Here is a 13,713-nt window from a genome sequence, read left to right as displayed (position 1 = left end):
TATATAATGCGATACATAAAGAAAATATAAATGCGATGGATGGTGTTAAAAGTGGAGGGGTTGAGAAGTGGAGAGATGGGGGATTTAAGGAGATAATTTATACACAGACTGCAGAGCTTGGAAGAGTATTCAAGAGGGTTGCTGGAGGACAACAGCAAATGCTTTGAGGCAAGAGAAGGCTAGAGAGAGAAGGGTTGACTCTTTTCAATGTTTTCTTTTTAATAGTGCCCATTCTGATTGAACAGATAATGGTGGGCAAGTACTGCTATCGGTCAGCAGGACTCTGGGTGACATAACATTTATGCAATATGAAGAATGGGACTTGCTGGCAGAGAATCAGGACAGCAAAATGTGGAAGAGGCAGCAGCAGCACAAAAAAACACAATTGAAGAGACAAATACAAGAGATTCTGGAAAAGAGTTTAAATGTTGAAAATGCTCAAAACACTCCAAAGCAAAATATGTCAAGATGGGGCTGTTAAGACTTGCGAAACTGTCTATACGGTCTGTTATCTGCAATTTATTATCACTCAGTCTTTTTCTCTTCCCCCACAAGTCTCAAGCGTTTTTTGTTGAAAACAAAGAACATATTCTTTGACAATATCTTTCGGATACAATTGCAATTTGCTGCCATTCTATACAGACCCATTGTTTCCATTTAATGTACTCATGCAATTTGAGTATTTTAACAAAACATGCCAATTAGGCCTCAAAACAGCTATAATTGTAGGTGTGGTTTACTGGATTACTTTTTCCCTAGATTAACATTTTTATCCTTAAAGACTATGATAAACATTTCATAACAAAAAGCAAAAATCATTTCTCAAAAGGTGATTGTTAATTAAATGTTGCTGCCGATATCTTTCACCTGTTGTTGGAACATATTGTTATGGGGTAGATTATTTTTCAGCTCTATAGCAGTTTCTCTTTCAGCCAACAAGAGGCTGCAAACAAAGTCGATTGCACATAGATGAACTTCTAACAATTAACCTCAAAAGCCTAGTAACAAGTCATTATAAATTCAATATCAAAATGTCCTGTTATTAAATTAGTCCAGAAACACATTTATTATATGTAGGACATTCTAATGACAGTCACAATCAATATTTCCTTGCACATTTGCCTTATTAATAATTATATCCCACCCACAATGTTTATAAATAGCAGTTTATATAAATTCCATAGGGTCTTTGAAGAGATGCTTACTGCCTCGAATAAATATCAATTTTGTTTGAAGCAAATTATTGCAAAAATCATTTTTGCTGCACTAATATCTCACGAGCTGCAAAGCAACAAGTGGTACAGGTGCACAACCTTTTATCCGAAAGCCTTGGGACCAGACACTTGTCGGATTTCGGACATTTTCGGATTTCAGAATGGAAGATTTTTAGCGTAGATTAGGTAGGTAGCGCGGGCGGCTTGAAAAGTCTGGAGCGACTGCCTCCTCCCGGGTGACCGGGAGACTCATTGCATAAATGTTAGTCAGTTAGTTTGGAGGGATTTTATGTGGTGGTGGTGGAGTCGGGGTGAAGGGGGAAACTTTAATTTTAGTCCCCTACCTACCTGGCGGCGACTCCCAACCTCGCGGAGCCAACAAGAGGCTGCGAAGCAACTCTACCCCTGGCTGCGAGGCGCTCCAAATCCAGCGAACTTCGGGTAACAGCTTAATGTCGGGAGTCGAAGCGCTGGGATACCAGCGGGGAAGTGCCTTACCGGGTAAGCTCCGGAACGCTGTGGCCGCCGACACACAACATCGCGGAGCGTCGCTGGAAGCTGGGGGCTCCGTGTCCGGGCGGCGCCGGTTGGATTAACCCTGGCAACTCTAGTCCAGCGGCTCCAAACCAGCGACGCTCCGCGATGTTGTGTGTCGGCGGCCACAGCGCTCCGGAGCTTGCCGCACGGCGACCCGGTAAGGCATTGCCCGCTCCCCGCTGGTCCAGCGCTGCACGCTGCCGACTCCCGATACATTTGCTTGCACACCGCGGGCCGCGCTGGATTTGGAGCGCCTCGCAGCCAGGGTAATTGCCGGGGTCGGAGCTACAACTGGCGCCGCCCGCAGCCCAACGGCCACAGCGCTGCGGAGCTTACTGCACGGCGACCCGGTAAGGCATTGACCGCTCCCCGCCTCTCCGACCAGGTAGGGGACTAAGAATTAAAGTTTACCCCTTCACCCCCCTTCACATAAAAGCCCTCCAAACTAACTGACTAACATTTAAGCAATGATTTACAGATGTTTAAGCGTCTCCCGGTCTCCAGGGAGGAGGCAGCCGCTACAGTAGTACAGACCTGGGTTGACCGTGGGTCGTTTTGGGTCAAGTTTGGCGCCAAACGCGAGCTTTGGTGCGCAGACGACACTGGAAAAAAATGGCCGGTTTTCGGAGCTTTTCGGTTTCTGGAACACCGGATAAAAGGTTGTGCACCTGTTTTAACAATTCCAGCACTTTTAGTTGGAACCTTACAATGCAGATTGTGGCCACATCTTTAGGTCTGCTTTTCATATATCAAATAGATAACATCTTTGAAACGTCCATGCTGCGAGGGCAGGAGAAAGTTGAGATTATAATTCTATCCAATTGAAGATGTTGCCACTCAAAGATACTTTACATTCAGTAGCACCCACAGATATTTATAGAAGAGATGCAAGTCGTGAAAATTACAGGGAAGTCTGGTTAAAAGAGCAATTTACAAAAATGTTTGAGGAAGGAGACAAGGGAAGGTACAAATGGAATATGCTTGGAGAAGGTGTTAAATAAAGTATGGATAAAGTATAAAGTGCAATTTACTACTAACTGTACAAATGAGGCCAAACATCCAAGGGTGTTACTGCAAAGTTACACGTGGCAGACATTGTGCAAAATGAGGAAGACTCTTGCATAAAATTGAATTAAGTTGTGAAGAGAGAAAGAGGTTCGGTCCACCTTGTCTACGTCTCCCATAATTATATATCTCTATCATCTTCCCTCAATCTTTGAGGTTCCAGAAACAATCCAAGTCTGCCCAACCTTTCCTAGCAGCAGAAACCCTCTAATCCAGGCAGCTCTCGATAAACCACTTCTGCACCCTCTCCAAAACCTCTAAATCGTTCCTGTAATAGAGCAACCAGACTTGCACACAAAACTCCAAATGCAGCATAACCAAAGTCCTATAAAGTTGCATCTCAAACTGCCCCCCCCCCATATGCATATTCTCCACACTAATCTCACTATCTCCAAAGACTTGCTCTTTGATGAATACAGATTCAAGGTACTCATTTAGCACCTCGCCTACACCCTTCAGCAAGCAAAGATCATTCAAGTTATCCTTGCAGTCTGACCTTCTCCCTGGTCACCCTCTTATGTTCAACATAAATAAAGCATTGGGATTTTCCTTAATTCGATTTACCAATGACATTTCCTGGCCCCTTTTGTCCCTTCTTCCCGATTCGTTACATTTCCCAAAAGCCCCAACTAATGACACCTTAAACCTGACATATGCTTCCATTTTCTTCCTGATCAAATTGACAACCTCCTTGGTTATTCACGGTTCCCTTGCCTTGCTGTCCTTCTCCCTCCTTACTGGAACATGCTGATCTTTCACTTTGATCAGCTGGCCTTTAAACAACTCTCACATGTCAGCTGTCGACTTACCCAAAAACAACTGCCCCCAATCTACCCGCTCTAGCCCCTGCGTAATGTCATTGTAATCTGCTTTGCCCCAATTAAGCATCTTCCCCCAACATCCAGGGCTCTATCCACTCAATCTCAAAGCGTATGGAGATACAAGATACATTTAGTTGTCACATGTACCAATTGGTACAGTGAAATGTGTAGTCACCATACAGCCATACGAATAAAAATGATCACCGACTCCAAAATGCTCTTCCACCGTAACTCCAATCATCTGACCAAGCTCACTTCCCAATACAAGGTCCAAGATGAATAGAGTGCAGCTCCTGTAAATATGATTCAGAGTCAAACATTTAAAAAAATCATGAGGAAGTTAACAAGAGCAAAGGGACAGACTATTTTTAAACACGGCAGTAGAAAAATAAATAAACCATCCAAAAGGATATTTAGCTTGGAGCACAGGAAATAAGATGGAGCAGGTTTGAGAAAGATTAAACAACTGCAGAAATAGCACAAATAGAGAAAACACAAACCAGATTACAAACCTTTTTTTTAAAACTAGGATCACGGACCAATTTAGAAAAGCTTTCCTGAAGCTGTCTAAAATGCAGCTGTACATAGTTCAGAGTCATTACATCTGCCAATAAGCATTTCAGAAGGAAAGAGCAAGGAAAATCACAAAATCTGCAGTACCCTAACTTACAACAGGATAGTAAAAATGCAAGGAAAGGATATTTTTGCACTTTGCTCATTTCCAATCAGGAAGGAAATACTACTTGTGTTTAAGAGGGAACTCAGATGCTGGAGAATCGAAGGTTACACAAAAAAGCTGGAGAAACTCAGCGGGTGCAGCAGCAACGTTTCGGCCCGAAACGTTGCCTATTCCCTTGAAGAAGGGTTTCGGCCCGAAACGTTGCCTATTTCCTTCGCTCCATAGATGCTGCTGCACCCGCTGAGTTTGCTTTTTTGTGTAACCCAAAATACTACTTAACTGGTCATTGTTAATGAGGCAGAGCAAGTAGTGGTTCGAATTTTTTTTGAAACAGAGGGACAACAAATGATCGGGCTTGGTGCAAAAATCTAGAAAATGGGAACTGAAGGGTATATGCATGTAAATACATTATACATAATAATGTTAATCTTAAAATGATTTAAAATGTCCATATCTGGAGATAATGTCAAATTGAAATGAGATCAACAATAGACAGCCTGGTGACACAAGTTGGCAGAATGAGCAGACACGTGGCAGATTACATTTCATGCAGAAATGTGCTAAATGATACACTTTAACAAAAATGAATTGAGAATAACAATATGGACTAAAGGAAGATTTGAAAAGGTGTGAAATAACATACAATGTATGCTTCTGCACTTTTCCTTGAAAGCAGAAGGCCATGCTCAGATGGTGGCTTGTAAAGTGCATGTGATCTGGGGAAATGGATGACCAGGGTACAAAAGCAGTGAGGTTCTGTTGAACATGTAGAAAAAATGGTTAGGCCACAATCAGAATTGGACTCGCTTTAATAGCTAGCAGATGTTACAAAAGTCTTAGAAAGGAACCAGCATAGATTCATTAGAATGGTTTAGGTATGCGGGTTCTCTGTTCTGAGATTGGGATCAGAAATTGAATTGTTCCCCTTGGAGCAATGAGGTTGAAGATATTTGATAGATGTACAAGATCATGACAGGGTAAAGATCGGGGCGCTCTTCCCATTATCCATGATTCAAGAAGGGTGGCACGGTGGAGCAGCGGTAGAGTTGCTAACTTACAGCGCATGCAGTTCATACTGTGTGGGTTCGATCCCAACTACAATACAATGTTATGGCCTGGGCATCTATGGCTGCTGAAGATACTGGCTCACTTACCTTCATTAATGATACAACTGCTGATGGTAGTAGCATAATGAATTCTGAAGTGTATAGATACATCCTATCTGCTCAAATTGAAACAAATGCCTCAAAACTCATTGACCGGCGGTTCATTCTGCAGCAAGACAATGATCCCAAACATACTGCTACAGCTACGAAGGAAATTTTCAAAACTAAAGATTGGTCAATGTTTGAGTGGCCAAGTCAATCACCCAATCTGAACACAATTGAGCATACCTTTTATATGCTGAAGAGATAAACTGAAGCGGACTAACCCACAAAACAAGCAATAGCTAAAGATGGCTGCAATACAGGCCTGGCAGAGCATCACCAGAGAAGACACCCAGCAACATTTGATGCCCATTAATCACAGACTTCAAGCAGTCATTGAATGCAAAAGATATGCAACAAAATACTCAACATGACTACTTTCATTTACATGACATTGCTGTGTCCCAAACATTATGGTGCCCTGAAATGGGGGACTGTGTATAAACACTGCTGTAATTTCTACATGGCGAAAACAAAATATATAAAAGTGGCCTTTATTAAAATCTGACAATGTGCACTTTAACCACATGTCATTTTTTTTTCTATTACAAATCTCAAATTATGGAGTACAGAGGCAAATAAATAAATGACTTGCCTTTGTCCCAAACATTATGGAGAACACTAGATGATCAAAGATAGCAAGAGATTCAGGCAGGACATAAACTGATTTGTTCAAATAAACCGATCTTTTGGAACTTGCCCAGTTTAATACTATATAATACTGTTTGATTCACCCCAATCTGAACCTGATATTGCCTCACACCATCTCCCATTTTGGAAACTCAGCTTAAATTCAGAAGCCAAGTACATTTAAACAGCAATACATTCATTTTAAAATATCAGGATATAAACATTATAACCACTGTTTGTAACGTAACTGCGCATTTCCTTACGTCACACCTGACATTTAGTATAGAGAAGCAGTATGAAGTCTCTTCTGCCCACACAGACCATGAATCAATTTAACCTGGCTGCTTCATTGCATTGTTCCATTCACTGTGCTTTATTCCAGGAGAAAAGAGACCCATGCTCCACAAATTAAATTCCTAAATCTTTCTGACCCAATCTGTTGCAATCTATTCTCAGACCTATATCCCAAATCTTCTTTAACTCTTGCGTTTTCACTGCCTCTTTCATCCTTTAGACTGTTTCTTAAACCTCTCAATATGAAAGTTACATTGCAGGAAATACTGTTCCAGTATCATTCCATGATTTAGCACCCATCTCATATTTCTCCTTTCCTTAAAGTCTTATGTTTCTTTCTTGTTACGATGCGTGGCAGTCCTGTTACTACTTGTAACTTAATTGGAATGACAGTTTAAAAAAAGTAGGAAAAGGGGTTATTAAAAATCAAAGATTGTGTAATTAAAGCATCCTAATCCACCACTTTGGTTTTGGCGCGAGGCAGCCAACACACATATGCTTTGATGTTGAGCGGAGAAGCAACAAAATACACATAAACAATTTCTGTCCAAATGTTTCCATTCTAAATATTTGCAACAAAACACACATTTCAAAAAGGAGCTATTAGATTTAAATGTTTGTTTTGTTGTGCAAAACAGAATTCACATCAGGAATGTGTTCACCCACAGAAATATTTGAACCAGTCATTTCGTGTTTCATCTTTGCAACTGTTCCCAGCCAGTAAAACACAACTCAAACATCAAGAATGCATACAATTGCCAGAAAGCATCTTAAGGAAAAAAAGCGCAAACAATCGCAGATAATTTGAAGTTAGCCTCTGAGAAGGACCAATGTGTATTTTAGCGTGGAATGTTACGCACAAATTAGTCACGTTCTTGGTCTCCCTGTTCATTTTACTTATTACAGTTTTCCTGCTCAAAGAAATCTGCATGTGCTCACAAGTACTTGTCAAAGTCCTCTTAGATCTAAGATTTCAAACACATTGAGGAAATTCCACACATTAAACTTATCTCCAGGCAGTTCTTTCCAAAATAAACTATGAACCTGGCTTGATTCCACAATACTTTATAGACTTTTGAGTCAACTCAAGTTACCATGAGGCACTGCTGTTTGGAACATTGTTGGCTTAATAATTATACCATAACTTCACAATCACTATCCATGGATTCACTCGGGCACGAGTGAGGGGACATTTAAAAAAATGTGTAACTTAGGACCAAGCAGTCCAATAGACATCAAGGCGAGGAGGAAGGTACAGGGTGCCTAGAGGAAAGAGGACATTGACCAAGGACAAAGGAGGCAGCAAGGGGCTGTGGAATCCACGTACTGCTTTCAGTCTGAAGCAAAGATCTTAAAGCAGACCAAGATGGGCTACTCCTGCGAAATACAATGGGCTGACGTGTAGTACGCTACGGAGGGGATCCTGGGCATTTTTCCCCGCCCATTTTAGTAACCGGCACCTACCTGACTCGACCCAACTCGCAGTGTAATCAATGTTGCGGGGCAACAGTTTGTGTGTGTGTGTGATATAGGGTTAGATTCATAATTCTGTCAGTTCATACTTCTTGTCAAGAATAAAATTTGACTGGTAATTGTCTTTTTTAATGTTTTTTAAATCATTTATTTTTAAATGGCTCACAAGCAGTGTTTGAGTTGATTTTGTAGTAACCGGAACCTACCCAACTCGCAGGGTAATTGACATTGCGGGGGAAGATTTTGTGTGTGATATAGGGTTAGATTCATAATTCTGTTAGTTCATAATTCTGTTAATTCTTGTTAAAGAATAAAATGTTTATAAACACACATACATGAATGTGATATAAATGTATATAATCATATAACACACACAATTATATTTTTTCTGATCCAATGATGAACTTTATTTCAGACTAGACAAGGGACATTAAATAAGAAATATTGTAAACCTCCCCGTAACTTCACACACATTAGGCCTTATCCACCCCCCCCCCCCCCCCCCCCCCCCCCGGCACTCCCTCGCCTGCCCCCACACTACAATGTCTCCCCCACTCCTGTGCCCCTCTCCCCGCTGCCCCGGGCCGCACAATCTCTCTCCCCGGGCCGCGCACTCCCTCTCCCCGCTGCCCCGGGCCCCACACTCCCTCTCCCCGCTGTCCCGTACCCCACACTTCCTCTCCCGGCTGCCCCGGGCCGTTCACTCCTTCTCCCCGCTGTGGAAACAAAGATCCGATCTTTGGCCGGAAGCAAGATGGCGGAACAAGATAGCGGGGACTGGTCGCTAAAATGGGTCCTATAATCACCCATGAATCCGCCCATGAGCGTACTACGCGTTTGCGTGAGAGTAACCCATCTTGCTCCGCTATAAGATCTTTGGTCTGAAGAAGGATGTCGACCCATTTCCTTCTCTCCAGAGATGCTGCCTGTCCCGCTGAATTACTCCACCATTTTGTGTCCGTCTTCTGTTCAGACACCCATTCCTAAGTGGCTTCGAAATGCAAAGATACAGAGCTTGGTCTCCAATCTTGAACCTCTAACCCCACCCTCCCAGTGCCTAGATGATGGATCAAGTTGACATCCTTTCTCATTTAGCTCAGTGAGCGGGCTGGGGTGTAACTTCGGCATTACAATTCAAAATAAAACCACACACCCAGGCATCTTCAACCTACAAACACATTACCTTGTTTTCCCCAAATCACCCTTGAATCAAAATGACTGAAAGAGACTGAAAGTCACTTCTGCTTTTATCAATAGATGTTGAACCAGAAGAGAAAAAGGACAAAGTGCTGGAGTAACTCAGCAGGTCAGGCAACATCTCTGGAGAACATGGATAGGTGATGCTTCGGGTTGAGATTCTTCCAACTCTAGTACTTTGTGTCCTTTCATGTATTATCTAGCATCTGCCGTTCTTTGTTCCCATATTCTGAGCCACAACAGGTTTGATCTATTTGCTCGGGTTTTACATCGGTTAAAGGAAACCTAACCAGGCAAAATAGAAATTAATAGCAAATATTATGCATGTTAATCTTTACAAGCCTCAATAAATCGCTGCATGTTTGCGACAGATTCACTTCTCAAGCACTCTGCTAAATCAGTGTTTTTGCAGAGAAAAACTGCACATGCTATAACTTCATCCATTAGCACAGTTAAATTTCAAGTTCAGCCATTTCTACGATGTTTCGGCATTACTTTGGCAAACATTGTACAGGTGTCAGAAGTTATGGGGAGCAGGAGAATAGAGTTAGGAGGAGAGATAGATCAGCCATGATTGAATGGTGGAGTAGACTTGATGGGCCAAATGGACTAATTCTACTACTGTCCCTTATGACCTTTGATCTTACTTTGCTCCCATCCAAATTGAACAGAGCTTGATATTGAAACTGTTAAAAACCTCTTTCCTGCACGGGAGGACCCGAGGGAGGACCCGACCTTTCTCCTGTCGGGTCTACGTTGTCGTTGGGGCCTAGCACCGTGGAGCGGCCTCCAACCGGAACAACCTGGGGGCTTCAGTCGCGGAGCCTGCGGAGCTGTGGACTTACCATCGTGGGGCTGGCCGTCCTTGGAGCGTGGGGAGCGGTGGTGGCTCGCTGCTGCAGCCCAACCCCGGAAGCTCTAGCTGCAGCTGCAGGTCCGGTGGACTGGGACATCGGGAGCTCCCGGGTCTGGGTGAGAGACCGCTTTCCGGTGCTCCCGCAACGCGACTTCTCCAGCCCGTGTCGCGGGGTTGGAACGACCCGGAGTGAGGCCAACCTTGTCATTGGGGGAAAATGGTGCAGGGGAGAGAAAAGACTTTGCCTTCGATCACAGTGAGGAGGAGATACACTGTGATGGATGTTTGTGTAAATTGAATTGTTTGTATATCTTGTAAGAATTGTCTCTGGTTGTATGGCTGTGGAAACCAAGTTTCATTTGAGCCTCACTGAGGTTCAAATGACATGTAATAAATGTTCAATATTCGATATTCCATTGCTGATGAGCTAATTTCCCAATTTCCTGCCATTCTGTTTGTGGTACAGTTCCAGGCTACAATAAAGTTCCAATTTCCATAGTACAAAAATAAATCCATGGAAGCAATGGAACAGAAGGGACAGAAGCCTGGAAAAATATGCGCCAGCATCATTCCTTAGGACAATCTGCCAGATCAGCAATCTTCAACTCCCTCAGTGATCTTCAATCCATTGGAGTAAAACAAAGCTAGGAGACCTAGACATCATTCAGCCCCGGGCAAAACCAACATACACACCACACAAGAGGCAAGTACAGTGCATCTAGGATGAAAGAGCATTTGTATCCATATTTGCCAATTAAAGCAATTTATTTTTTGAATTCCTCAGCATCACCACAGAAAATACTGCAGTCTAGAAACAAAGAGCAATAGTATCGCTGAAGGAACAGGTTGTTAATTGGTTATTCAGCAACAAGGTACATTTTACAGATATATTTCAACCCACATGCAGATAGTATAGACCAGATCTATATTTTATTACCCATCCATAAATGGCATGATAAGGAGAGTCAAAATCGTACATTACATTTTTCAAGTCAGGATTGGCCGCTATTTGGAGGAGAACCCAAAAGTGACAATGGTATCATGCACTTGCTATCTTTGTCCTTCTTGGTGGTAAAGATAACAAGGCTACAAATGACAGCAAAGAAACCAAGCTGAGTAACTGCAGTGCATATTGTAGAACAAACGCACAGCATCCAAATTATAACAGTTACCGAAGGAATTAATGCTTTGAAAGGACCAGTTAAGATAATCATTTATTCTGGCTGGTGTTGAGTTTCTTTGCTGTGATGGAGCTAGAGTCATTCGGAGAATAGCACACCCCTGACGTGTGCCACAAGGCAATAGAACGGCTTTGTAGTGTCAAAAAGCCAGCCATATGTTTTCTGCTCTTCCCATTTTCAAAACGTTTCTGTTGTTTACAATATCAAGTGTACTGCAATACTCTACATTCCCAAATGAGTATTTCCCACCCCTCTAAAAACAATAAAAGTTATCCAAGATTCATGGCAAAAGGATTTGAGTATAATAATAATATATTTTATTTGTATAGCGCTTCTCAAGGACTCAACGTCGCTTTACATGGTGAGTCAAGAATAAAACAAAATAGAGCAGTAAGACAGAGATGCAAAGGGGAGGGGGACATGGGACTAAGGATATGCAGAGGTGAAGAGATGGGTCTTGAGGCGGGACAGGAAGATGGTGAGGGACACAGAAGAGTATTGGAACAGGGAGGTTCTACTGCAGTTGTACAAGGTCTTGGTGGTACCACACCTGGTGTATTGTGTACAGTTTTGGTCTCCTAATCTGAGAAAAGACATTCCTGCCATAGAGGGAGTACAGAGAAGGTTCACCAGACCTTTCCTGGGATGTCAGGACTTTCATATGAAGAAAGACTGGATAGACTCAGCTTGTACTCGCTAGAATTTAGAAGATTGAGGGGATATCTTATAGAAACTTACAAAATTCTTAAGGTTGGACAGGCTAGATGCAGGAAAATTGTTCCCGATGTTGGGGAAGTCCAGAACAAGGGGTCACAGTTTAAGGATAAGGGGGAAATCTTTTAGGACCGAGATGAGAAAAACATTTTTCACACAGAGAGTGGTGAATCTCTGGAATTCTCTGCCACAGAAGGTAGTTGAGGCCAGTTCATTGGCTATATTTAAGAGGGAATTAGATGTGGCCCTTGTGGCTAAAGGGATCAGGGGGTATGGAGAGAAGGCAGGTACAGGGTACCGAGTTGGATGATCAGCCATGATCATATTGAATGGCGGTGCAGGCTCAAAGGGCTGAATGGCCTACACTTGCACCTATTTTCTATGTTACTAAGATAAACCAAATATTTGACCAAAAAGAAATGACCATATGTAAAATTTATTGCAGCAATTCGCCAAGAACTTGCACCACTCCTTCAAACTCCACTAGTGGAAAGGCAAGGAGCACAGAAACCTCAGTAAGTTCCCCTCATAAAACATACCCACTCATGAACTTGGACACACATTACCATCCTTTCACTTTAATTGGCAGAATTCCCCATTAAAAAAACCCTGCAAATACTGGTTTACACCAAAAACACAACATGAGGAGTAACTCAGTGGGTCAGGCAGCAAAACTGGAGAAAATGAATTTGTGATGTTTCGAGTTAAGACCCTTCATCAGAACATCTTAAGGATTTTAATAATTCAAGATGGTAGCACACAATCATCTCCCTGAACCAAGTAGCTTATAAACAACCCAAATCCAGCCAATCCAAAGTAGTATCAATATATTACTTTATACATTTCCATTTAAGTAGAAATGCATAAATTGAAGTTGTTTATCAGTCGATTCACTTTAGGGAATGAGACAAATGTCATGAGACATCTTGCTTATGCACAACCAAAAACAAATGAGAACATAAAATATGTCAACAATCATTGTAACAATGCAGTTCTTCTTGTGACGGGAATGAAAATGTTTACATTCACACCTCAAAAGAGTTCAATGGAAAACACTAATTAGTAGTCATTTCACAAACTGCCCTTTTATCAGCATTGTTAATGACAACCCAATCCTGTTACCAGGAAAAGGATACTAGATTTAGCAAAATAAAGCAAACCTGGCAATGAGTCATGTTTCCTGAACTTGAGCTAAACCTAGGCACTTTTAAATTGGCATCAGATTTACTGCCTGCTTTCATTGCCTACATCTGTGACAGTTGCCTGAAATGGTTTTACATCCTTATAAATGCAACATCGGGAGATACTTTTTAATCAAAATAACACCTCTCTATACCAGGGGAGTACAGAAGATCAAATTGGAAAACTCTCTTTGACTGTAGTGGATCCAAAATTGAATGAGGCAAGCGCTTCAAGAGGAATGTAATTTTCTTTCCCCGACAGCAGCCAAAGCGTAATGTGGGAAAATGTAGTTATGATATGAAACGTCACTTTGGCAGGAAGATCAGAAAAAGGTGTTTTAAATGGAGAGTTAGTAGAAGTGAGTGCATAAAGAAACCTTGGTGTGCTGGCTAGTGAAACAAAATAAATAGGCAGGTCCAGAAAGCATCATATATATTACGTGTAGGAAGGAACTGCAGATGCTGGTTTAAACCGAAGATAGACACAAAAAGCTGAAGTAACTCAGGGGGACACGCAGTATCTCTGGAAAGAAGGAATGAAGAAGGGTCTCAACCTGAAACGTCACCCATTCTTTCTCTCCAGAGATGCTGCCTGTCCCGCTGAGTTACTCCAGCTTTTGTGTCTATCATAAATGCTATGCACTCTTATATTGCACTATTGTT

The 13,713-nt window shown here is 42.1% G+C and overlaps 1 protein-coding gene across 2 annotated transcripts in view; it reads right to left on the bottom strand.

Moving 5' to 3' along the window:
• The window catches only part of LOC129703593 (cytoplasmic protein NCK1-like), a 143,674-nt gene that overhangs the window by 105,731 nt on the left and 24,230 nt on the right, over positions 1-13,713 (bottom strand). The gene's annotated exons all lie outside the window — the stretch shown is intronic.

The sequence above is a fragment of the Leucoraja erinacea genome, chromosome 14, assembly GCF_028641065.1.
Source record: "Leucoraja erinacea ecotype New England chromosome 14, Leri_hhj_1, whole genome shotgun sequence".
NCBI lineage: Eukaryota > Metazoa > Chordata > Chondrichthyes > Rajiformes > Rajidae > Leucoraja > Leucoraja erinaceus.
This window is presented reverse-complemented; position numbering and strand designations above follow the sequence as displayed.